Source organism: Pinus tabuliformis, chromosome 4_2, assembly GCF_031772625.1.
Source record: "Pinus tabuliformis cultivar Carrire ecotype Pingquan chromosome 4_2, CPIR1, whole genome shotgun sequence".
NCBI lineage: Eukaryota > Viridiplantae > Streptophyta > Pinopsida > Pinales > Pinaceae > Pinus > Pinus tabuliformis.
In genome coordinates this window covers 259,477,594-259,501,784 of record NC_142304.1, presented here as the reverse complement: position 1 = coordinate 259,501,784, position 24,191 = coordinate 259,477,594, and the positions used below count along the sequence as shown (strand labels likewise).

General features: G+C 36.4%; 1 pseudogene across 1 annotated transcript; it reads right to left on the bottom strand.

The window, feature by feature from the left end:
• Positions 1-1,208: 1,208 nt before the first annotated feature.
• Positions 1,209-3,510, bottom strand: LOC149168976 (S-adenosylmethionine decarboxylase proenzyme 3-like; annotated as a pseudogene). Its single transcript, XR_016259353.1, has 2 exons — positions 3,122-3,510; positions 1,209-3,020 (listed from the first exon to the last, which is right to left on the bottom strand). The product of XR_016259353.1 is annotated as an S-adenosylmethionine decarboxylase proenzyme 3-like (transcript).
• Positions 3,511-24,191: the final 20,681 nt, after the last annotated feature.

The following is a 24,191-nucleotide window of genomic DNA, read 5'->3' as shown; positions in this document are numbered from 1 at the left end:
TTCAAGAAAACTAATACTTAATGTCTAAATCATTTTTTTATTGTGGAAATGGATTCAGCACAATTAAGAACTCCACACACCTAAAATCTTAAACTTGAGTGTTTGAATAATTTTTTTATTGTGGAAATAGATTCAGCACCATTAAATCTTAATACTTGACAGCTGTAAGCCATATTTCCAAAAAAATATGCTAAATTCTCCAAAATTGTACTAAAATTTCCATTGACAAAATTATAACCTCTCAAACAACATCACAATCTTCAAATTAAGAATTAATTACCTTACTCTGTTTTTAATGGTTCTTGTACATTTCTTTTTCCTTGATAATGGCCACCGTAATGTAACTTTATTTTGTATAATTCCTTGTAAAATAATTTTTTATGATCTATTTAAATTCATTTTAAATGGTTTTAAAAAGTTCAATAATCTTCTCCAAAATTACAATACTACGCAAGCAATGCAGCTTACAAAACCAAGAAAAACACGACTATAGTATAAGAAAACATTGTTATTACCCTAAGTCAAACTAGAGTATAAGAAAAACATTGATATTACACTAAGTCAAAATCTGGTTTCCAAAAAAAATCATTACTGTGTACTATTAAAACTGACAACCAGACAACCAAACCATCTTTATGGTAAAAAATTTGCAATTTCAGCAATTCATTATTCATCACAATGCTATTTTGTTTGTGATGAAATTGTAAACTTTGAAAAAGGAAAAAGGAAGAAATGGTACTTTTAATTGTCCTTTTCCCTAAGGAGGAAATAGTACATTTTAAATGTCCTTTTCCCTGTTTTTTGGTACCTGTCCAGTAGTTACATAAATTTTAACCCCAAAAAAAACCATAGTTACATAAATTTTAACAAAAACACAAATGCCCTAACAGCCTTACCCAATAATCATGTGTGGGTCATGGAAGTCCAGCATTACAACCATAATCAGCTTAGAGAATTACAACAATCTCTCTTTAATCATATCTCAGAATTGTTTATGTAGAAACAGAGTAATGGTCTGCTAGAACTGTCATGGATTGCTGAAGCAGTAACTTTTGTGTATCGTTGCTACTCGTGACTTGCAGAGTAATTTTTTCCCAAAAATATAACAGTGAGATCCAATGATTTATTCTGATCAGGTTGCCCTGATGTCCATATTCCTGTATTTGTAAATTGAGATAGCAGTCCAAAAACTTACTAATACACACAAGATTTCAGAGATTCATGGAAATAAGCAATTTCAGATTCATGGGAATAAGCAATTTGTCTCTATTGTTGTCAATGTGAAAATTTTCACAGGTTTATATTCCCCGTCATATTATACCAGCTATTGCAGACAACTAGAGAGAAACTACTTAGATAACAACTTTTTTTTTCTGCTGTACAATTGCCCAATAGGCACAGCAGAGAATGCCTCACAATCACTCTGCCCAAAGGATGAAAATCGGACAATCACATTCCTTAACTATTCTCAGAGTCTGTTACATCCAGACTGGTCTCCGGGGTATACATTTCTACATGCACATGAACATTTTGGGTCTCATATAACTTTGAACCAGTAAAAGCTTAATGCTTTTCAGCTACCTTTGCTCTTTCACATCAAAATCTTGGAAACAAGATAATAATTTAATATCAATTTCAAGACCCAAAACAAAAAGGAAAGACAGCTCAGTATCTCCTGCCCATATCAATGGCTGGAGCAGCAGCAGAGGGTATTGTATCGGCTTGTAGTGTTCTGGTAGCAGCAACGTCCAGTCCACAGCTGCCCTTTCTGTAATTTTTATTAATGGAGTCCTTCATGCTCTTGTTGATTGACTGCGTCTGTGCAATTTCCTCAGTGGGAAATATTGGCAGTGGGGCTTTAGCTGAATTTGGACTGGAAGTGGCAGATTTCTTGGTGAATGTATGAAAAACTACTATCCCTCCTGCTTGAAGTTCTTGGCGGCTAGTGGTTTCGCACTCATAACCGCTTGGGAGAGCCGAAAGCACCCAAGAATTCAGAGGATCTTGTCCAGACTGTTCTCGAGAATCGTTTGTGTAGATAGAGAAGGACAATGTAGAGGGATTGAATGTACCTGCAACACGGCTTAAAAGGTCTTGCAGGTCCACGGTTCGAGGGTTGTAGCCCATTACTTCGAAGCTTGCATAACTGTAACCCTCCTCGGGTGTAACATGTATGGTCGAATACCCGCTGGATTCAATGCTGTTCATGGAGTAGCCGCAGGGTTCGAAGGCAAAATCGCAAATCTGGGAATTGGGCAGCAGAGTATTGATCCCGGCGGACACCGTCATTTCATTAGCCATCTCGTTGCCGGGCCTCTTGTAGAAGTGCGCCGCAAGGTCTCTGTCGAGCTCCGTCATGCATACCTCCAGTGTGTAAGCCGTAGGTGACGGGTTCGAATCCTCTTCCTCCGCAACGGCTGAGTATACGTGCCAATTTATTTTGTGGGATTCGGTTCCCATTAGGTATGCTTTGGAGCCGAGATGGGCGAAGTAGTGATCCAGGAATTTCACTTCTTCACTGAAGTTGCGGTGAGGAAAAGGCTGCGCTGCAGGGAACAGGAAGGTTCCACGGCTGTATCTGCATGGCGTACTCTTAAGGAGAGCTTGCCTGCGTGATGCAGCAGAGGAGGGATTGATTTCAGGAGCTGCGTGGTTCCGCAGGTCTTGATGATGATTTTCAGAGGGTAGATAAAGAGGCTGGATTCTGAAAGAATGTAGGAATCGAACAAGCTGTTACTCAGGCCAGATACTATCGTGCACTGTGCGGCCCTGAGAATTTCATCCAAGTCTGAGAAACTCAGAGTTCTCAGGCCCCCTTTCTCTACAGTAACAGGGGATGCCCAGAATTCGATTTCGAGCCTCTTTTCAAAGCCCTCGAAACCCGGACAGGGCATGGTGTCCGGGTCAATTCCAGCGGTTGCGGCCATTATATTTTTTTCAGCTGAATGCTACAGGACTCCAGAATATTCTTCGGAACAGTGACTCGAATCCACTATATATCAGGAAGGCTTTCTCATACACTGCACATACATAAATTAGAGCCAAATGTTAAAACCAGTAGCTGAAATCCACGACAAAAAGATAAAAGTAGAAGATTCAAGCAAAGGTTTCAGTAACTAACCCACAAAAAGTTGTCGATACCGGCGTGGGGTCGAATCTCTGCAGTCTCATAATGAAGGTCTTGTTCGAAATTCAGAATATTCATGGCCATGCGAGTCTTTATTTCCTTCTCCATAATAACATCCGCCCTGATCACTGTGCAACAGATGAGGAAAGAATTCAGAAAGAGATTAACAAAATAAAATATACTAAAAAGCCACAACACACCAGAGGAATGATCAGCCACGGTTCTGAATGCTCATTACAGCAACTACACAAAAATTCCTACAGTGTTTTGTTGACATTCGCTGAAAGCACTGGGGTGGTCGACCATGATTATGACTCAGAAGATATAAAAAATTTGTCACCACATTAATGTGGGCCTGCAGCACCAGTATGCAAGCAAATATAGAAAGAAAAAAAACTTGACAATGCCGTTACGAAGTGCGACACATAATGAAAAAAAGAAAAAAAATGGATGTGAAAGATGGCATGCAGCTTACAGAGGACTGGTAAGGAAAAGCTGTTACAGCAGCAGTTGTGTTAACAGAAAGATATTGAAGGTGTGGAAACACAGAGCAGAGGGGGTTGAGGGGTTTTATACATGGAGAAGAGACAGGGGAGTGGAAAGAGATAAATGGGCAGCAGTGGTGGCACGTGAGTAGATAGATTTTTCAAGTCCATGTTCAGACAAACATTCGGATAAGCAATGCAGTGCTAGACGAGACACAGACATAAACCCTGATTGCATTTTTCAGCAATCCCCGGTTTCTCCGTCTTTCAGACACCGTGATTTCATGCAGACTATACTACAGGATTGCCAGGCAGCCATTTGAAACCAGGGAAAGAGAGAGTAAAAGGTAAAGCGAGATTACCACCAATGCAGATTGAATGGCGGCATGTTGTCCACGAGGAGGAGTTGCAGCAGGAGAAAGGGAAGAGTTGGTTAGGATGCGGGTAAAGGATAAGGCAGGGCCGGGGATTTATAGGAAGGGAGCATGATATGTTCTTTGGCACGAGGAATTTAGAGAAGTGAGATGGAATAAGGAATATTATGATGATGATTAGGACGAGGCAGGGGAGGATTGATTTATCAGGTGTAATGGCCATGAGCATGAGCATGAGCAGCATCATTGGATGGCGATGGCGATGGCGCTGTTGGGAAGGGAGTTTTCACGCCGCTCACAGTGGGATTTCGATTTGAAATGTGTTAGTGGCACCACCAACTGATCACGCGCACCACAAGCAGAAGAAAGAAAATGGAAGGGAATGAGGAGGTTTGTTAGGGGAAAAAGGGGAAATTGGGCGTGGTGGTGCGTGGGGTCGGGACAGGGGGGCCACCGGTCGATTATTCGCAGTGCATTCTCCACCAACATGCCATTCCATGTCATCCTATCACATTCCATCATTCCCCATTTTCTCATTTCTCTGTGTGCGCTTCTTTCATGGCCATGCCTGGTTGGGTAGGGTAGGGTTGGGGATTTGGTTTTCTTTGTTGCAGCTAGTTGGGTAGGGTTGGGGTTTTGGTTTTCCTTGTTGCAGTAGCAGAAGGGGGATGATGGTATACGCGCTGATTATTACGCCCACACGAGTACTTACTTACCTGTTGCCATGATATGATACCCTGCGTCAGAAAAAACATTGATTGATTGGAAGCCTTTTCCACAGACAGACGCAGATACACATGATGATGATGATGGGTTCGAGCGACAAACCCCAAGAGCCAAGGCAATACACACAGAATATACAACATTTTTCTTTTATCAAACCCTCCTCTCCTCTCTCTCGAGGCACAAAACTGGATTGGGACGCATATCGGATTGGCTGTGTGCTGCTGGCAGGCATTGTCTTGCCCCTGCATCTTGGTGTTTGTTGGAAATGGCGACTATCATTATGTGATTCCATTCATCATCATCCTCCTGAAATCGTCATCATCATGCACCTTTCTTTCTTTATTCCTTTCTTTCCAAAATCCCATTCCCTGCGTTTAGGTTGCTTTTGTATGGACAGATGGACTGGTAATGCACGCGTACGCATGCACCCCACGCCTGACACTTCCCTTCACGTCCCCCACACCCCCATTCCAATGCCTCTCCTCTCCTCCATTGCACGTATGAAATGCTTCGATCGCTTATCATTATTCATCTCACCATTGATATGGATTAGGATTGTTCATGCGTGTGAATCTCCTGCAACTAATTCCCTATCATTACATCCTATTACTGATCATGCTCTCCCTTCTTCACCTACTCCTTATTTCGATTGCAGGTTTTGGGACCATTTTGAAATTCGACAGATAGTAATGAGATTAAACAATTGATCTTGATGGTGTTGTTTGTCTGTTTTCGAAATATTCTCAAAATTTGCAATCAAGATAAGATAAGTTAGCTATATTTTTGTTTTCCAAATATTTTCAAAATTTACAATCAAGATAAATTAATAATAAAATCAAACAATTGATCTTGATGTTTGTCCGCTTCCCAAACAGTTTCAAAATCTGCAATCAAAATAAGTTCAACTCACCTCTAAGTAACTCTTATTCAATTAAGTTCACCTCACCCATAGTTAAGTCATATTCCATTTTAAATTTCGCTGGACTGAGACCCAAATCCCCGTTTTGCCATGGCATTCCAAGGCAGTCAACCTGTGACATCACTTAAAAAACCACAAGTACATGAATAGATTGGATACTCCTAATCCCATGTTAAGCACAGCAGCAAAAGAACAAATCAGAGTTGGTTCCACTTTGTAGAACACCTGATATATATAAAAAATTGTCACGCAGCCTTTCATCTTTCCAACAACAATCCATTCATAATTCTCACCACCTGCACAGTTTGAGTCTCTCCATATTCCAACAAAGCATCTCATTAAGACACACAATTAAACAAATGACACCATAATTCAATTCAATTGACTTACCTCGTTACAATTCAATACTACTCGAACCGAATCTGAAATGAAATCATCTCTTAAAAGCCACGACATCATCGCTCCTATCAAACAATAATTCGTCGTTGAAATCCCATTCCATTCAACGTCTGCCTGTTGCTGCTAAGCATTGTGATGAAGACGTATAAAATAAAATAAGCAGCATGTTATTGTCATCAAAATAATACAACATTGATGGTCCCCCAAGTAAAAACTTAGACGATAGTTTGACCATGACTAAAACCAGGTTTATAATTTCTATTTGCATCAAAAGAAACAAACACATCAAAACCAACGAGGGGAATCTTCACTTTACCTTTTATTTCAAAATATAATCTCATTACTAATGCTTCTCATGGGAATTTGAGATATAATCTCATTACTAATGCTCCTCATTATTCCCAGGGAAGGAACAATGATACCAAAAGATGTATCCAACTTCTTCTGCATCAATGCATTTTTATTTTCAATTCATATTTACCATATAAGGAAACCTATCACTAAGAATAATGATATCAAAAGATGCTTTTAACCTCTTTGTTTGAAGCATCTCCATTTCCAATTCCATATTTAGTATACCAATACTATCAATATTGAGTATATCAATACTATCACTTGACTTGTTATTTCTCTTAAGTCAAGGATAGTTTTGCCACCTAGATTATTTATTTGTATTTGTTATACTTATTGATGAGTAAGAATATTTGAATGCCTTTATGATTATAATTTTTTCCCATGCATTAAAGAAAGGTACAAGCATTATGTACCTTGATCTTGTATGTGGTATATCTTTAAAGGTTATTTACTAGATGGATAATTTTCCCATGTATTAAAGAAAGGTACAAGGATTATGTACCTTGATGTGGTATATCTTTAAAGGTTATTTACTAGATGGATAATTTTCAAAGCTATCTTGATCTTTATTATTATGAAAAATTTTATAAACTAATTTTCCTAATTATTGAATATTTATTACTTTAACCATAGGTATAATGTTCTTTATAATGAAATTCAGCTACAATAAGTGTCAAGTGTTTATGTTAATTGGGTCTAGTTCAAGTGGTTGAAAGGAGTACTATCTTCCTCACCCAAGTTCCATTAATGTGTATGCTATGTTGCATTAAGATATAAAGTTGTTTAAGGTTACCATACAATTGTCATTGTACACACTATCTACTCATGCTAGGTTAGTAGTAACAAAGTTGATTGATATTTTCTATATCCATAATGCACATATATCTTTGTTATGGTTAATGTGGTTCCCACTATTATTACACCCATCCATTGATTCAACAACACTTGAATCATAATCTGGAACCCAAAATTGTGTAGTTCCCCTTTCTTTACCTATGAAAATTAATGTTTCCAAAAACCCAAAAAATAAGGTCATATATGAGATTAAAATATTTAATGACGTTTGTTGAAGTACTCCTATCATTAAAGAGAATCAAGATTTGGATAGTAGTAAGTGTGTTGGTTGATATTTTCCAAACAAATGAAATAGTGAAGTCATCTAAACTTGAGTAAGATGGATGCACATACCTTTCTTCTCATGAATGTGGTTCTAATTATTGTTTCATCCATCGACTTGTAATATTTGTAGCATCATATGGAAGTTAAACTTGTATTGATCTAATATTTGTAGCTCATATGGAAGTTAAACTTATATATGAACCTAGTCATTTATTGTGCACTTATATGTGATTATTATTGTCTATAAAATCCTTAAATTATGCTTATATATGATTTGGATAGATGTAATCAATTTTTTAATCTGTTATCTTTATTGTTGAAGAGAATGTAGGATGGATGCATGCATACCCTTATTATGGTTAATGTGGTTCCAAATGATTGTTGCATCCATCCATTAATCTGATGACGCTCGAATCATAATCTAGAATCCAAAATTTTGATGTTGTAATCCCATGAAAATTTGATTTTGAACCCAAAGATTTAAAAGTATACCACTTGGTGTGTACCCTTTTCCTTACATATGAAAACTAATTTTTCCAAAAACCCAAAAAATGGGGTGATATATAATTTGAAAATATTTAATGACGTTGTTTACTCAAGTATTCCTACCATTGAATAGATCAATATTGGGAACATATTAAGGGTTTTAGTTGATATTTTATAGACAAATGGTGTATTGAGAAACCCTAAACTTGAGTGAGATGGATGGACACACATTGCTTGTCATGAATGTGGTTCTAACCATTATTTATTCCATCCATTAACCTATGATATTTGTACCATCATGTGGAAGCTAAACTTGTATTGACCTAATCCAATCAGGATCCCATTAAGAAAGAGGTGATTATTATAATAAACCTATTCATTTCTTTTGTCTATACATGTGATTGTTAGTGTTTATAAATCATAAAATCATAAGGATATGGTTAGTTTTTTAAATCTACCACTCCTATGGTTGAAGAAGATGTAGGATGGATGCACCTATACCTTTTTTATTGTTAATGTAGTTCCCACTATTATTGGATCCACCCATTGATATGCCAACATTTGTGTCATGATCTAGAATCTAAAATTGTAATAGTGTAATGCCATCAAAATGGCCAAGGACATGTAACTATACCACTTGGCACAAGCCCTTGTTTTTTTTTTGGGCAAAGTAAAAAGGTACTTTTTGCTATTCATTTGAATTAAAAAGGTACATGTCAAAGCAGATAACTATGGGTTTTTAGCTCTTACAAAAGACTGCTAGAGAGAGCAACACAGTTCAAAAACTAATAATTTATTGAAGTATTTACTGATATACAAGAATCATAGAACTGATATGTTTTTACAGGGTTGGAAAAAACTCATATACTAGAAAACATTGTTATAGAGACAATTTAGCACATCAAGTGTTCAAAAAAGTTCTGGACACTTTAGTAAAGATCGAGAGACAAAAAACTGAAGTCTAACTAAGGCAAAAATAGTGGGTCCACCTTGATCTGGTGAGCTGAAAAAATGTAACAGGAAAAATAAATTGTTTACCAAGATGATGGAAAGTTCAGTGATAATTGTCTAGTCCATTGGAATCAAATGTACACTTTGGATTGTGCCACCTTCAAGGTATTCATAGAGAATGTATCCTAGGTCCAAAGAGAGGGTGCTTTTTGAAAGTTGATCTGCTATAGAATAAAATTCTTTATAAATGTGGTGGAAATTGATCTCCTGAAAGTGTTTTTTTGTCTCTTCAATTATGTGTTTCCAAGCAATAAGATTTAGCACCTCCAACTGGGCATTATTTGTCAACCAATCAATTACACATTTTGAATCACGAGAATCTAAATGCAATTAATAATTCTTATCTTTGCTAATGTCACAAGGGCCCAAATAGCTATAATTTTGGATTTGGTATTAGTTCCATATCCTAAGCCAATTTTGAAATACAAAAATGTGTTCCTTGACAACTTAATCATTCCCCCTACCCCCCACCCTTCCACAATTATTTCTTGAGCAACTCCATTAAAGAACCCAACCAGAAGATCATGAGAGATGCTAAGGAATTGTATCCTTCTCAAATTTTTTTTTGTTTTGTTTTGAAAAGTGGAGTATTCCCTGTAGAGAGAAACAATCTTGAAAGATTGGAGTAGAATGAATATACTAGAATTTTTTAAGATAACCTTGTTCATAAGCAACCATATGTCCTAGGAAACAAAAATAGGTAGAGTGTGAAGGTTTTTATATTTTGATCCACCCAATGATAAAGAAAGTCCTCAAAGGAGGTATGATCTAGATTCTCTCTAATGCCCAAGACCAGTAGAACCACATGCCAAATTTTTTGAGTAGTACAACAACAAATAAAAAGATCATCAATAGATTCATCATGTTGCTTGTAGAAGCAACAATAGTTTGGTCCAACAAAGGCTCTTTTTTGCAAGTTCTCCTAGGTCGGAATTTTGTTATGTAAGGACAAGTCAGGAAAAACATTTTAGGTTATTGGGAATATTCCATTTCCATATATATTTGCTCAACCATATGGAAGCTTGGACCATTTCAGAGTGGGAAATTGCTTCATAAGCAAGACTTACTTTTATCCTAATGGGCCTCCAAATTAGACATAAATTAAGGCCCATCTGACCATCCTTCAAGACATTAAACCTCTCTTTTTGCATTAGATGACATATTTTTAGCTTTAATATGTTCATTAGGAAGGTTTAGAGATAAATGCATATTTTTACCTAATATTATTTATTTTTGTAGAATATTGTGAGAATATTGAGCAGATTATGAAGATTTGGAGGATGAGATAATCTAGGAATCTACGGACTTGCGCCCTGCTATAGGAGAACCAATATTGGATACTACATGAACAGGATATTATGAAATTATTGCACAAATTATGGAGCTCCAATGATTGAGAAAATCTAGGAATGTCTTCCCTACCATTTAATGAAGATTCCTAGTGTTGGGAACCAGATCCACTTTTTGAGGGATTTTGGAGGGGGAAGTTGTCCCCTTTCAAGGAGGATGCTTCCCCATCTATTTGTATAAGTACCAATTCGAATTTGTCTCTAGAGGCATGTATTTCTTAGTCTTCTTGTGGAGAAAACTTGTTATTTAGCAGCTCCACTTTCATTTCTAGTAGGGATGTACTTGGATTGATTCAAATAATGAAGTTTTGTGTCCTTTTTAGCTTCTAAAGCTTGGTTTTCTTCATAGGACTCTGATTTTTCTTGGGCTTGGCCATCCCAGGAGCCTCAGAGCCCTCTTTTACAATTTCTCTATTTCCTTTGAATGTCTTTTTCACTTGCATCTCTTATTTTTGCATTGATTATTCATGCTTCTTTTGTTGTAGGTCATATTGGTTAAATGATTGAAATGATTTATTTTGTAGGTTATTTACAGAGTCACAAGCATGATTCATCCTTAGAATAGATTTGGAATTTTATATTCATCATTGAGCTACTTGGATTAGTTTACTAGTTCACAAATCTAGAATTTATGGAAGTCCCTTGTAGAAAAATAATAGTAATTTTCTACTATTTTTTAGAACATGTTAATAAGCTTCATTTGAGTTGATTCCATTTCTATTGGGTCATAAAAAAATTCAATTTAATAACAAAATTTACCCCATTTCATTTGCACTTGATTAGTGTAGGCATTTGGTAGGTTAACTAGCTCACTAGTTTTTTAATTTCTAGTTTTTAGAGTAGTAATTATCTGTTATTTTTAGCACATGTTAATAGGGGTATTTTGGAGTGCTTCCACTTGGAACAGAGTCCTAGGACATCCTAATTAATAACAAAAAATTTTCCTATCTCATTTGCATTTGATTTATTTGGGAATTTGACAAGTTATCTCAGTCTTGTAGCAATCCTGCAACTCTTGTAGCAACTATTGTAGCACTCTTGTAGCACGTGTAAACTTGACCAAATTTGCTACAAAAGCTTGTTTTTTTCTTTTTAAGCTTGAATAACGACCCCTAGGCCCTGAAACCGTGATTGAGTAAGACCAAAAACCTCTTAAGTCTTGCCTCTTCTCCATTGCAATTCAGCTTTGTAGTTAAGTGGACAAATTCATGACTTGAAGAGCATAATGATGATTACTTTATGAAGAACCTTATGAACTTTGTTGACAAAATCTCTCTTGAATGCAGTTATTGAAGAATGATTTCATTTTGTTTCATACATCTTAAGCCATGGTTTCCATTTCCAACAATGTTATTTATTTTGCATAGACTAGGATTCATTTTGATGTACCATTTACACTCTGCAAATAGGTTAATGATTATTTATGCAAGTAATACCAACATTTACATTCATGAAAAGTAGAATAACATTTTCTTTCTACAAAAGTAACTAGGATTTTCTCTCTACAAAAGTAATTAGGTTTCCTTTCTGCAAACAGAGTAACATTTCCATTTCTACAATTAGTTTAGGCTTAGATTTCATGGCATTCACTTCATTGCATCAGATCAATGAAAAAGGACACTTTGCATGTTGCACATATAGTGTTGACACCTCTTAATTTTGTACAAACCTGTCGTACTACAAAACAACCCCCCCTCCCATTTATGAATAACAATAACTAAGGATAGAGATATAAATGGGGACCCTTTTTAAATTTTTAGGCTTAGGATAATAAAACCTAACTCTAAGAAAATTGCCTAGAAAAAGCTTGCAAAAAGACCTAAGGATGAAATTCTCATCGCAAATTGCAAATCACGCTTTTCCATGTGACTATCATAAAACACCTTTCGAAAATTGTGATCTGCGATCAAATCTCCCGCTGCGATATCCCGATCAAACACGCCTTATTATTTCGCAAATCGCACTTCGCAAGTTTCGTAAGAAATTAAGCTACGCCATTACGATGTCCATTAGCGATTTGCGAAATGCGATATTCACAATCGCATTTCGCTTTATAGATCTGGTAACACTATATTGCATCCATTTAAAGATTGCGATGTGTGATTAAGAGTGGTAAAGCATGTGAAATAATTACGTTTTAATATCAAAACGAACGAATTGATAGGTTAATAAATATTTAGCAGCCCGAGGAAAGATAATCATTTTCCAAGTTATCGATAGTTAACATTGAGTAACTCATTAAACCTTTCTCACGATCCAAAGTCATTTCAAAGAAGCTTTCAGTCTTAATTGCCCGATACCGTCTGTGTTGATATATCTTGTCCATTTCAGGTAAACTACAAAAGACATGTCACTAAGGAAGGTGATGGAGAAACAGAGCAAGCAAAGCATTGTTGAATCCGAGTTTACAGAGATGGCTCCTATTTTCTCTGATATAGTCTACAATGCTGCCGAAGGCGCAACAGCTTGGGAGGTCATATATAATAGGCTAGAGGACGAACGTCCTAAAATCACTGTCACAAGAGCAACAACTGACTCAACAAGGCCTTCAGGACTTCAATTTAGGGATGTTGCCTGTTCTTTCCTTCATAGGATAGAAGCAAGAGCTAAAATCTTCCCATACACGGATATGATCAGGTGGGTGATCGAAAACCTCATCATTGAAGATAGGCAATTCAGGAATTCAAGAATGGAGCTCATAGGGTCGTTCAGAGCAGAGGACTTGAAGAAAATGTACCACATACCTGACCCTTAGGATATTTATGACAAGACATTCATGGCCAACTTCGCAAAGAAGAACCCAGACCCCTTCAAGCTGATTCAAGGTTGGAGAGTATTGGACAACAAATTCAAATATGACAAATCAGGTATGTATGTTATAGCCTCTTTGGAAAACCCTTACAACTATGCAGCAGTTGTGTTATGTAGATTATATGGGTTACCCAATAATACTAAGTTTTCCATATAATGGATCCCTTTGATTGATGCCTGCGTTAATTCCCACATCATGAATTGGGCCTCCATCCTATCTGATAACTTAGCCACCACCATTACCGAATATCGACAGAAGCAAGCCTCCTCTCCAGAGAACCTTCCTCCATTCTATTTTAGTGCCTACATTATGGATGCCATCTGTTTTTGCACGACATTTCCAACCATGGGTTGGAAATGGACCTTAAAGGATCCCTACCCAATCCATCTCAGTCATAAGAAAATATGGGAATCACATTATATACCCCACTTCTATAAAATATGTCATGTTGTTGTTTTTCCCCTGCATCAAATAATTTTCAATAAGAAAGTCCCCAGGTTTTCCTAAGAAGCCGCAATAGACCTGCTAGTTGTCGACAAATATTTTGTTGAAGAATGGTTCACCTAGATTAGGGTTTTTGGTAGCACAACAGATCCACATGTCCTTCCTTTATATGTTTCTGATAGATTATTGGCAAGAGAGATTGCCTACCAGATAGTGGGAAAAGGCCTAACTAAATTTCAACAAGAAGTTATTATGGCCCTCTTTTCCTGTCAAGTGCGGTTCTTTTGATTTAGAAAATTTTGTTCATGCTACTAAGGAGTCAACTAACATGGAATCCCTCAGGCTTCATATGTTTCCAAAAAGACAATTTGATCCAGACAAGGTGGCATATAACATCACTATTGCAGTAAAGATCAAGCCATACAACCATGATGATAACGATTTTGAAGACTTGTTACAGTCGGCCGAATCCTTCAAAAAAGTGTTCGAATGGGCTAAAGCTAACCTGAATCCTGGAGGTTTTGATAGATTTCAGGAATTTAGAAATGAACGGCACGAAGTAATCCTAATGCACTTGTTTAAAATTGAAGATAATCCCACACCCAGTGTGACTGTTAATAGTGAAGGACCTAGTTCTCGGGTAGATTCTTAGATAAATACTGATAAAACACCAAATATAGGGAAGGCTCGAGACACAGATAATACATCTGAGTCCAGCATGATGTTAGCTGAGAAAAAGTTTATGAGCACCCCATCTAAAGAAATTAGTCCAGAGGTCAAAGGCAGTAGTTTGGAGTAAGAGTGGGATCTGTTTAATCAGAAACTGCAAGACACTCCCAAAACGACAAATACCCAAGAAATAGTGGAGTGTAAAACTCCTATGCATGTTCAGGAGGATATAGAGCCCAAGTCTATGGACAAACATTCCAAGCCCATGGACAATCAGTCCCATCCTATGGATGAGTAGGCAACAACATCCCAGCAGATTGGGATTATCCCTGCTTTGCCCACATCAGAGATTCTCTTGAAGGTGGCCGAAATTCTGCCACTTGATGTGTTCTACAACCTACTCCACAAGGTTGTGGTAAGAAGACAAAAGAAAAGGAAAAGGGTAGAAACACCAGAGCTCCCACCTGGAAATGAGCCAATGGATATAGTTTGGAGGGACATTCCTTTCGACCCAGTTGAGAACTTGACTAGATTGTCACAGTTCACAGGAGCATAGCAACGACCACCATGGACAAAGCTATTGAAGTCTCTACATTGTTAAGGGAAAAGGAGGAGAGGATTGCACAACTCGAGAAACAACTCGAAGTAGAGAAGGCAAGTGTGAATAGGCAAGTAGCTGAGCAGCTTACCCAATTGTAACAAAGCATGGAGGTCCTTAAAATAAGCCATGAAGGCGATATATCGGCTAAAAACATGCAACTCCAAGAATTACAGCAAGCCATGGAAAGATATAAGGATGTCCCTACTACTGAGGAGTTCATTAAAGAGGCACTAGAACTGAATTCCCTCCTGATGAAACAACAAGAACACTTCTGCCAAAAGATGTCACGTATTACTCCTTATCTGGCTACTAGCGATCAGCTAACAGACAAGGCGATCGACCAGAGAACCGAGTTCACTGATCTAAACACCAGAATCTCAGATTTCATTGAATGGTAGGAGACAGAGGATAGAAGGAATGCCACTCTGCCTGAGATAGAGGAGACACACAAAGACATTCTCTTCACAGATTGGGACGTAAGAATCGAGCAAGCTGAGCTATTGGTGGCAAGGGAAGCGGGCGTATCAAAGAATATAATCAAGGCAATGAACCATACTCTGTTTTCCACCAACATGGTAAAGGAAGGCAATCTAAAAGAAATGCCTGATTTAGGTGCTTTGCATAAAAGCTGGCAGGAAAAGGTAGAGGCTCAAAAATAGGCAATCGCAAAATTGACCAAGACTGATTGGGATTCGTATTGGCAATACCTCGTGAAGCTGCATAGCCAAATCATGACCCTTAACTGCTCAATTCATTCAACTCAGCGAATGTTGCCACCTCTCATCAATGTGATTTTCGCAGGACAACTCAGGACACATTTTGGGGCACCTCCTCAACTCAAACCATTGACTGATATATGCGATCTGAAGGACAAGCTGGCAGACAACAAATCAACTTCTTAGTTCTGCTCATCAAGTCACTGTTTATTTTTAGAGTTAGTTAACTAGTTAGGAGGAAGGTTGTTTGAAACCTCCTCAAATTTTGTATAATCTATTTTTGCACATTAGTTAGAATAGTATTTATACCCTTCTCATGCATTTAGAGAAGGGTCCAAAATTTTATCAAAAACATTTGCAAAGAATGCACTATTGTAAGTTTGTGAATGCTTTGGTGAAATTATGGAACATGATCGTTTCTTTTAGATATCAGACTACTTTCCTTTGTTGATGCACTATTGTGTTCTTGGGATATAATTTGATTTGAAGAAAGAAGTTGATCCATGTCATTAGTCAAATGAGAAGAACTTCGCACATATGGTACTATTATCTTGTATGATTGATTATGTTTTTATTTAATTAGTGACAACTCTTTACTTTCATGAATTTTATGTGAGGTTTGTCCTTTCTGATTAAGCATTACTTGCACTATTGTATGATGCCTAGCTGAAATTGTTGATTTTCATATATGCGATATATTTTATAAATTTCTTTGACTAACTATTTAGTCAAAGAAATTATCCTATACGTTATCATCTCTGTTTATGCATGATTGATCTTTATTATCACATGTTAAGAAGATATCTTTGTAGATTGCATACCATACAGAAATGCCCGTGTTTATATTAGAATAAGTTAGTTAGAGATTTTCATAATACAATAGATCATTTAGACTATAATCATTCTATTGCAATCACTCATGAACCACCCACTCTCATCTTAAAACCTACACTGGGGAACTGGTCCCATTATCCCCAGTCAGGGCCACCACAATGGAAAAGGAGTTGTCTTAAGGTCCAGACCGGGTTTTTATCCCCCATGTTGGGGCACCAGAAATCTGAAGCCACAACATTTTGGCGCTAGAAGGAGGGCCATCTAACTATGAATGGCATATAAACCTAAAGATCAATTGAAAAACATTCATAAGAGTCAAAACCTCTCCACAACTTCTACACCCTCTAGGTCTTGTTCAGAATCTCCTGATCAGAAATATGAAGTTGTAGAAACATATCCCTCATCTCCTGAAGTAGTAATACAACCACCTTCCCCAGATTACACTCATGAGTCTCTCGAAGTCCATTCTTTGATACATAAATTGGAACATATATCCATTTCTGTTGAGAAGCCACAAAGGCCTGAAGTTTCTGAAGAAAGTGTTTCTTCCTTATTACAACAAACTGGTGTATTGACTAGATTGCAAAGTGAAAGGCTTGGAGTAACCCCTTTTGAGTTCCCCATCCCTCCACGATGTAGGAAAGCTACCTCACCAAGGTCTGAATCAGATACCAGTGAGATCACATCACCTCTCCATCGTTTCACTTCTACTCAATCCACGACTTCTCAACTATCCACTTCTCTAATTAGTACTGCTACTAGCAGTACCAACCTAGTAGTAAGTTCTTCTCCATCTATACCTACTTCTGGACCAACCATCCCATCTTCTCAGTCTTCAACTCAAGTTATGGCTAATCAACCTGCTCAACCTTGGACAAATCATGGCGCTTTCTTGGTTGCAAATCCAAATGCACTCCCAGGAAACCCAAAAAAATGGTTGCCTAAGTACAATCCTAACGATGCTCTCCCGACCGAAGAACATCTAAATAACTTTATGTTAGCCATGAATCTTAATGGAGTTGCACATGAAGATGTTGTAATCAGACTGTTCCATTATACCTTCAAAGGATCTACTGGATCTTGGTATTTTTCCCTTTCGGCAGGTTCAATAAGGAACTGGGATACTTTTCAAGAATTATTTCTTGCAAAATTTGGTGATGACAGGACCATAGCATCCTTGATCAATGATCTTTCTAACTTAAAAGCTAATTCAGATGAAAATATCAAAGACTTCAACTCCAAATTTAACAAGTTGTTAAATAAAATCCCATCTGCCTCAAAACCTGCAGTAGATGTACAAATAGAATGGTACATATCGTCTCTTCCTACTAATGCAACCTTTGTAGATAGAGCCAATAAGGCTACCCTTGTAGAAAACATGAAAGGAGATCTGCCTGTAGAAAGAAGGATTATAGCTTTGGAAAAGAGATCACAAATAGACAAGAGGAAGTCAAAGAAAGTAACATTTAAAGATGATTCTAAAAATAAAGCTTCAAAGGACCCTTTCGATCCGTAAGGCCTTCAAAAAGTGTTATAAACGATGTCTAATGAAATGGTCGAAATCAAGAAGCAAGACGCAGAATCCTCTACCCCCAAGAAACCTTTTCACTCGTTTAAAAGAAATCCTCCTTCTGCATCTCAACCCCTGAACACCATTTCAAATGCTGACAGTGACCAAGAAGCAGAAGAAGACTCACCAGCTAAAGAGGAAGCTGAAATAGAAGAAGAAGTTGAATTAAATGGAATGTGGGATTTCATTCTCCCAAATGAAGAAGAGGCACAAGCTATGCCAGTGACTACTGAAGTAAAAAATCTCCTGACATGTCTATCACCAATCAAAAACAAAAACCCACTACTCCTGTAAAGGAGAAAATAGTAACTAAGAAATCTAAGACTAGTCAAACAAATCATATTCCTCAAGATCCCTCAAATACTTCCAAAACATTGGTAATATTAGATACAATGGAATACAACATAGTCGAAGACATGAAAAAGACTAGAGAAAACATCTCATTGCATGAACTCACTAAACTCAAACAACAACATAAAATTTTATTAAGAGAATTAAAAGCAGTTCCTGTATCTCCTCTGCCATATGCTATAGTTACTCAAGCTGCCTACGATATGGGAAAGCCTCCATAATCTTCCAAAAAAGTAGATCCTTCAAATTTAGTTCTAATTGGTGATAGGTATATTTCTCATATTCCTCCATTTCTGCTCACTTATGAAATTTTCAACAGGAATGTTCATAACTGCCTGATTGATTGAGGAGCCTCTTCAAATATTATGCCAAGGGTTGTGTGCACCAAATTGAACATTACACCTCAAAAATATGCAGTACACATAGTTCAATTGGATAGGACGAAAGTAGAGGTACTTGGAGAAATAGCATCAGTCTCAATTAGGCTTTCCTCTAATCCAAAAGTTTCCCAAATAATTGATATTTTAGTGGTTGATATCCCTGAATTTTATGGTTAATCCTAAGTAGGGATTGGTCTGAAAAGTTGTATGGTTACTTCGCAACTGATTGGTCTCATATGTGGTTGCCACATAATGGTAAACCAAACCAAATCAGGGTAGACCGAGAAAAGTTCATGAAATATATAGTCACTGAACTTGAGGGAAGTAATGAGCCTATTGCCTTCACCAATAACATCATTGAAAATTACTCGGCTGAGTCATTTTTGGGATCCTTTAATGCTCAGAGGTCTCCCTTTCCAGATAATGTCGTAGTGTCTCAAATAGAAAAAATTTCACAAACAGATGCTTCCAAGTGTGTAAATTTAGTAGATAAAATTTCAAATAATTCTTTGTTCTGGACTCTCTATTTTGATGGTTCCAAATCTGAAGATGGAGTAGGTGCAGGATGCATTTTGATCAATCCAAAAGGAGAGAAAACCATGTTATCCTGCAGACTTGAATTTCAGTGCACCAATAATATCGCTGAATATGAAGCATTGATCCAAGGACTGTATAAAGTCATTGGACTTAATGTCAAATATCTGTGAGTCTATGGCGATTCTGAAATAATTGTGAAGCAGGTAAGAAACACAATTCATTGTGTCTTTGGGCACCTTAAACATTATCAATCATTAGCCCTGAACCTAATTTCTCATTTCTCTGCTTTTAACATTTCTTCAGTTCCAAGACTGCAAAATGCAAGCACTGACTTGCTAATGTAGCATCCAAGCTTACACCCTCGAAATATTTCAGTCCACACAGATTCTCAATAGAGTTAATATTTAGGCCATCTATTCTTGATAATGTAACAAATTGGAGAGTATTCAATAACGATGCCGATATAGTTAATTTCCTTACATCTAAAGGGTCCTATGAGGAACAGATCATAGATGAACAAGAGCATGATCTGCAAATGAAAAATGATCAAAATCAAAACCCAATCCTGAAGTCTATAGTTAAGATGGAAGATCTTTACGATCTAACGGATAGATTTAAGAAAGTTACTAACTCCAAAACTCAAATTTCTTCTTTGAGATTTGAATTAGTAAACTTAGGGTCAACCGAAAAACCTCAAAATTTCAACCTAGGTCTTGGCCTATCATTAGAAGAAAGAATATCATTCATTAGATTATTGAAAACATACAAAGGTGTATTTGCCTGGGATTATGCAGATCTCAAAACTTATGATACCTCTGTAATTCAACATACCATACCTATGACTTCGAATGAAAATCCAGCGCAAAAGAAGCTATGCAAAATTCACCCAAACCTTGAAAGTCAAATCAAATTTGAACTGAACAAGCTTCTAAAGGCCAAAATAATCTTCCCTGTTAGACACTCTAAGTGGGTATTGAATATGGTGCCTGTAAGGAAAAATAACGGTGACATTAAGATTTGTATTGACTTTAGAAACTTGAATAAAGCTTGTCAAAATGATAACTGTCCTTTCCCTATCATGGAACAGATATTGCAATGAGTTGCAAGTTCCGAATTAATGTTTTTTCTATATGGATTCTCAGGATATAATCAATTCTTGTGCATATAGATGACAGATTAAAAGCAACATTCAGGACCAAGTGGGGAACATAAGCCTATCAGAAGATGCCTTTTGGACTCATTAACGCAGGTGCTACATTTCAACATGCTATGGATATTGCTTTTAAAGGTTTTATTAATAAATCAATTGTTATTTACTTAGATGACATCAAAACCTTTTCTAAGGATAGGAACAATCATTTGGGTGACTGAAGAACATTTTTGAAAGATGCAATAAATATGGCATTTCCTTAAACCCAAAAAAATCTTATTTTTCTTTACTAGAAGGCAAACTCCTTGGGTTTATAGTGTCCAAGAAAGGGATTTACATGGATCTCGATAGAGTCCAAGAGATTGAAAAATCCTTCTCCCACATAACAAAAAGACAATGCAATCGTTCCTAGGCCAAATTAATTTTGTAAAAAGATTTGTTTCAAATTTTTCATAGATTGTCCTACCCCTTCAAACAATTATACGAAAAAATGAAGTTCTCAAATGGGGCAAACATGAAAGGGAGTCATTTGAGTTGATAAAAAAAGCCATTATTAATGCTCCTTCGCTAATAACTCCTGACTTTCTGAAACCTTTTGTATTATATACTTTTTCATCTGATACATCATATGCAATAGTTTTAACACAGCTAAACAATGAAAATATCTAGGCACCCATCTCTTTTTTCAACTCTAACTTGCAAGGTGTCGAGTTAAATTATTCAGCTATCGAAAAACAAGCATTTGTTGTCTTTAAAACTTTGAAACATTTCAAACCTTTTCTTCTTAAAGCCCATACAAAGATAGTAGTACCCTACCTTGCAGTAAGAAAATTACTAATCCAAAGAGAAGTAGGGGAGAAAAGAGCCAATTGGGTTACTGCACTGCAAGAATATGATGTAGAAATCTGGCTAGCTAAAATTGCCAGGGGCCAAGGTTTTTGCAAGATGTAAACAGGAGCTTCCTAGTTACCACCTAAAGAAGATCAAGGTAATGAAGTACAAATATCAGAGGTAATCCTCAATGATACACAATCACAATATGCTGATTTGAAATTTTATTTGAAAAATGGATATGGTCCTATGCATCTTAATTATAAAACGAAATGTGCCTTAAGGTTGAAATCAAATCAGTATGAACTAGTCAATGATGTATTGTTTAGAAAAAATTATGATTCAGTATTTCTAAGATGTTTTGAGAAACCTGAAGCTGAAAAGATCATGCAGGAATTACATGATGGACCAGCTGGAGGACATTTCAGAGGAAATACCACAGCTCACAAAATCCTACATGTAGAATATTATTGGCCAATGTTATTTAAGGATGCACATGAATATGTAAGAAAGTGTTGAACTTGTCAAACCACAGCTGGAAGAGAAAGGAAGCTTGCATTCCCTTTTCAACCAGTAAACATGCAAAAACCATTCGAATAATGGGGACTAGACATAATTGGTGAGATTGTTCCTAACTCTTCCAAATTGCATAGATTCATCCTTACAGCTACTGATTATTTTACAAAATGGGTAGAAGCTATCCCCTTGAAGGTAGCCAATACAGAAAGCATTATGGACTTCATTGATCAGTACATAATTACCAGATTTGGCTTACCCTCAACTTTAATGTTTGATAATGCATCTTACTTTTCTCGAAATGCAATGGTAAAATTTTCTCTAAAACAAGGTTTCAAGTTAAAATATTCAACCAACTATTATCCACAAGGTAATGGATTAGTAGAATCAACGAATAAAAACCTCATCAGAATTATCAAAAGCACTATTGACCAAAATCATAGGAATTGGCACAAAGCATTGACATTTGCTCTATGGGCAAACAAAATTACACAGAAGGCATCTATCGGTTCTTCTCCTTTTGCTTTAATTTATGTAAAAGAAGTTGTTCTTCCCACAAACATAGCAATCCCATCTCTTTCCCTAGTGAAATTCATCAATGAAAACCCTTCTTCTTTTCTCCAGGCTAGGCATTTTCAAATTCGTAAGCTTGAATAAAATCGAGAAAAGGCCAAAGCAACCCACTTCCATCATCAACAATTAGTCAAAGCCTCTTTTGATACAACCTCTTCCAGTCAAAGAAATTTTGAAGTAGGTGATTTGGTTTTGAAATGGGACAAATCACATGAGCAAAAGGGTGAACATACCAAATTCCAAAGACTATGGCTTGGCCCTTTTCAAATCATTGAAGAAATTGGACAATCAACATTTACTTTACAAGACTTATCATGTAAGAAGGATTCTTTTCCCGTTAATGGGCAAATTTTGAAAAAATATTTTTTTTAGAAGATAACCTCTTCCAATTTTGTAACATATCGCCTTTAAGATTCTTAGAAAAATAAAGGTTAAGTAGTATTTACTTTTGGATTTTCAAAATAAAATATTTGATAACTTTCTAATTTTTTGCTTCTATAAGTAAACAAGAGTTAAAAGAAATAATTAGGACATTTGAGTACTAAAGTAAACCCAATTTCTTTGGAAAAACTTGATCTTGCTAAAAAACTTTTATTCTATGAACAAGCTCTTATATTTTTACAATGTGAATATTTTCTTGTCAGCGAAGAAAAGAATCTTTAACCTAGTAAGGACTTTTTGTAGATGAGTATCTTAAAAACTCTATCATTATCATCCAAAATACCAAAAAGAGCCAATGATTCACCCCATTTGATAAAATTTTCCTTTTTCAAAGTGTAAATCTAAAATATACAAAACTTAGAAGATAAAAAGTCTCATTACGAGCATGTTTACCATGGTCATATGGAAATAATTAAATTGATATTACCAATACTGCATATCAAAACAGGGTAATAGCCAATGATCTCATTGATCAGGGGAAAAGGGGTCTCATCAAGAGCCAACTTGTTCAGTTTAGTTACAATCAGTGAATGGCATTGTCATTATTAGGTTGCCAAGCCTAGACAATGTATTTCAAGAAACCTAAAAGAAAAGATTATATTAAAAAGAAAAAAGGGACAAGATCCAAGTGAGATTCAAAGCAAGTGAATATCATTTTGAACTTTGAAAATTGCTTCAGATGGGACAATGAATCATTGTTGGTTAAAAGATAACCCTGTTGAGGCTATCAATGCCTGTTAGCATCAGAGGCTCTATCTATGATAAATGAGTAAACACCAAAAAACTAATCTGCAGAGAACACTTGTTATATTACTTAATATATTATTATTGGTTGATGCAAACATTTATATTTTTATCATTACAAGAGTAAAGTAATTGAATAAGTAGATTGAGTAAGTAATGATGATTCTAGAGAAATGTTGTTTACTTTAAAACTCATGTAATTATTATTCCTATAGATTTAATTACTTTGAAAGTCTTAGAAATTTCAGCAAAACTACTCAGATATCACTGGTTCTCCCAAGTGAATCGCCAATTGTTGTACTACGAAACAACCCCCCCATTTATGAATAAAAATAACTGAGGGTACATATATAAATGGGGACCCTTTTTAAATTTTTAGGCTTAGGATAATAAAACCTAACTCTAAGCAAATTTCCTAGAAAAAGCTTGCAAAAATACCTAAGGATGAAATGCTCATTGCAAATCACAAATCACGCTTTTCCATGTGACTATCATAAACCACCTTTCAAAAATTGCGATCAAATCTCCTGCAGTGATATCCCGATCAAACGCACCTTGTTATTTCGCAAATCGCACTTCGCAAGTTTCACAGGAAATTAAGCTATGCCATTATGATGTCCATTAGTGATTTGCGAAATGCGATATTGGGATATTCGCAATTGCATTTCTCTTT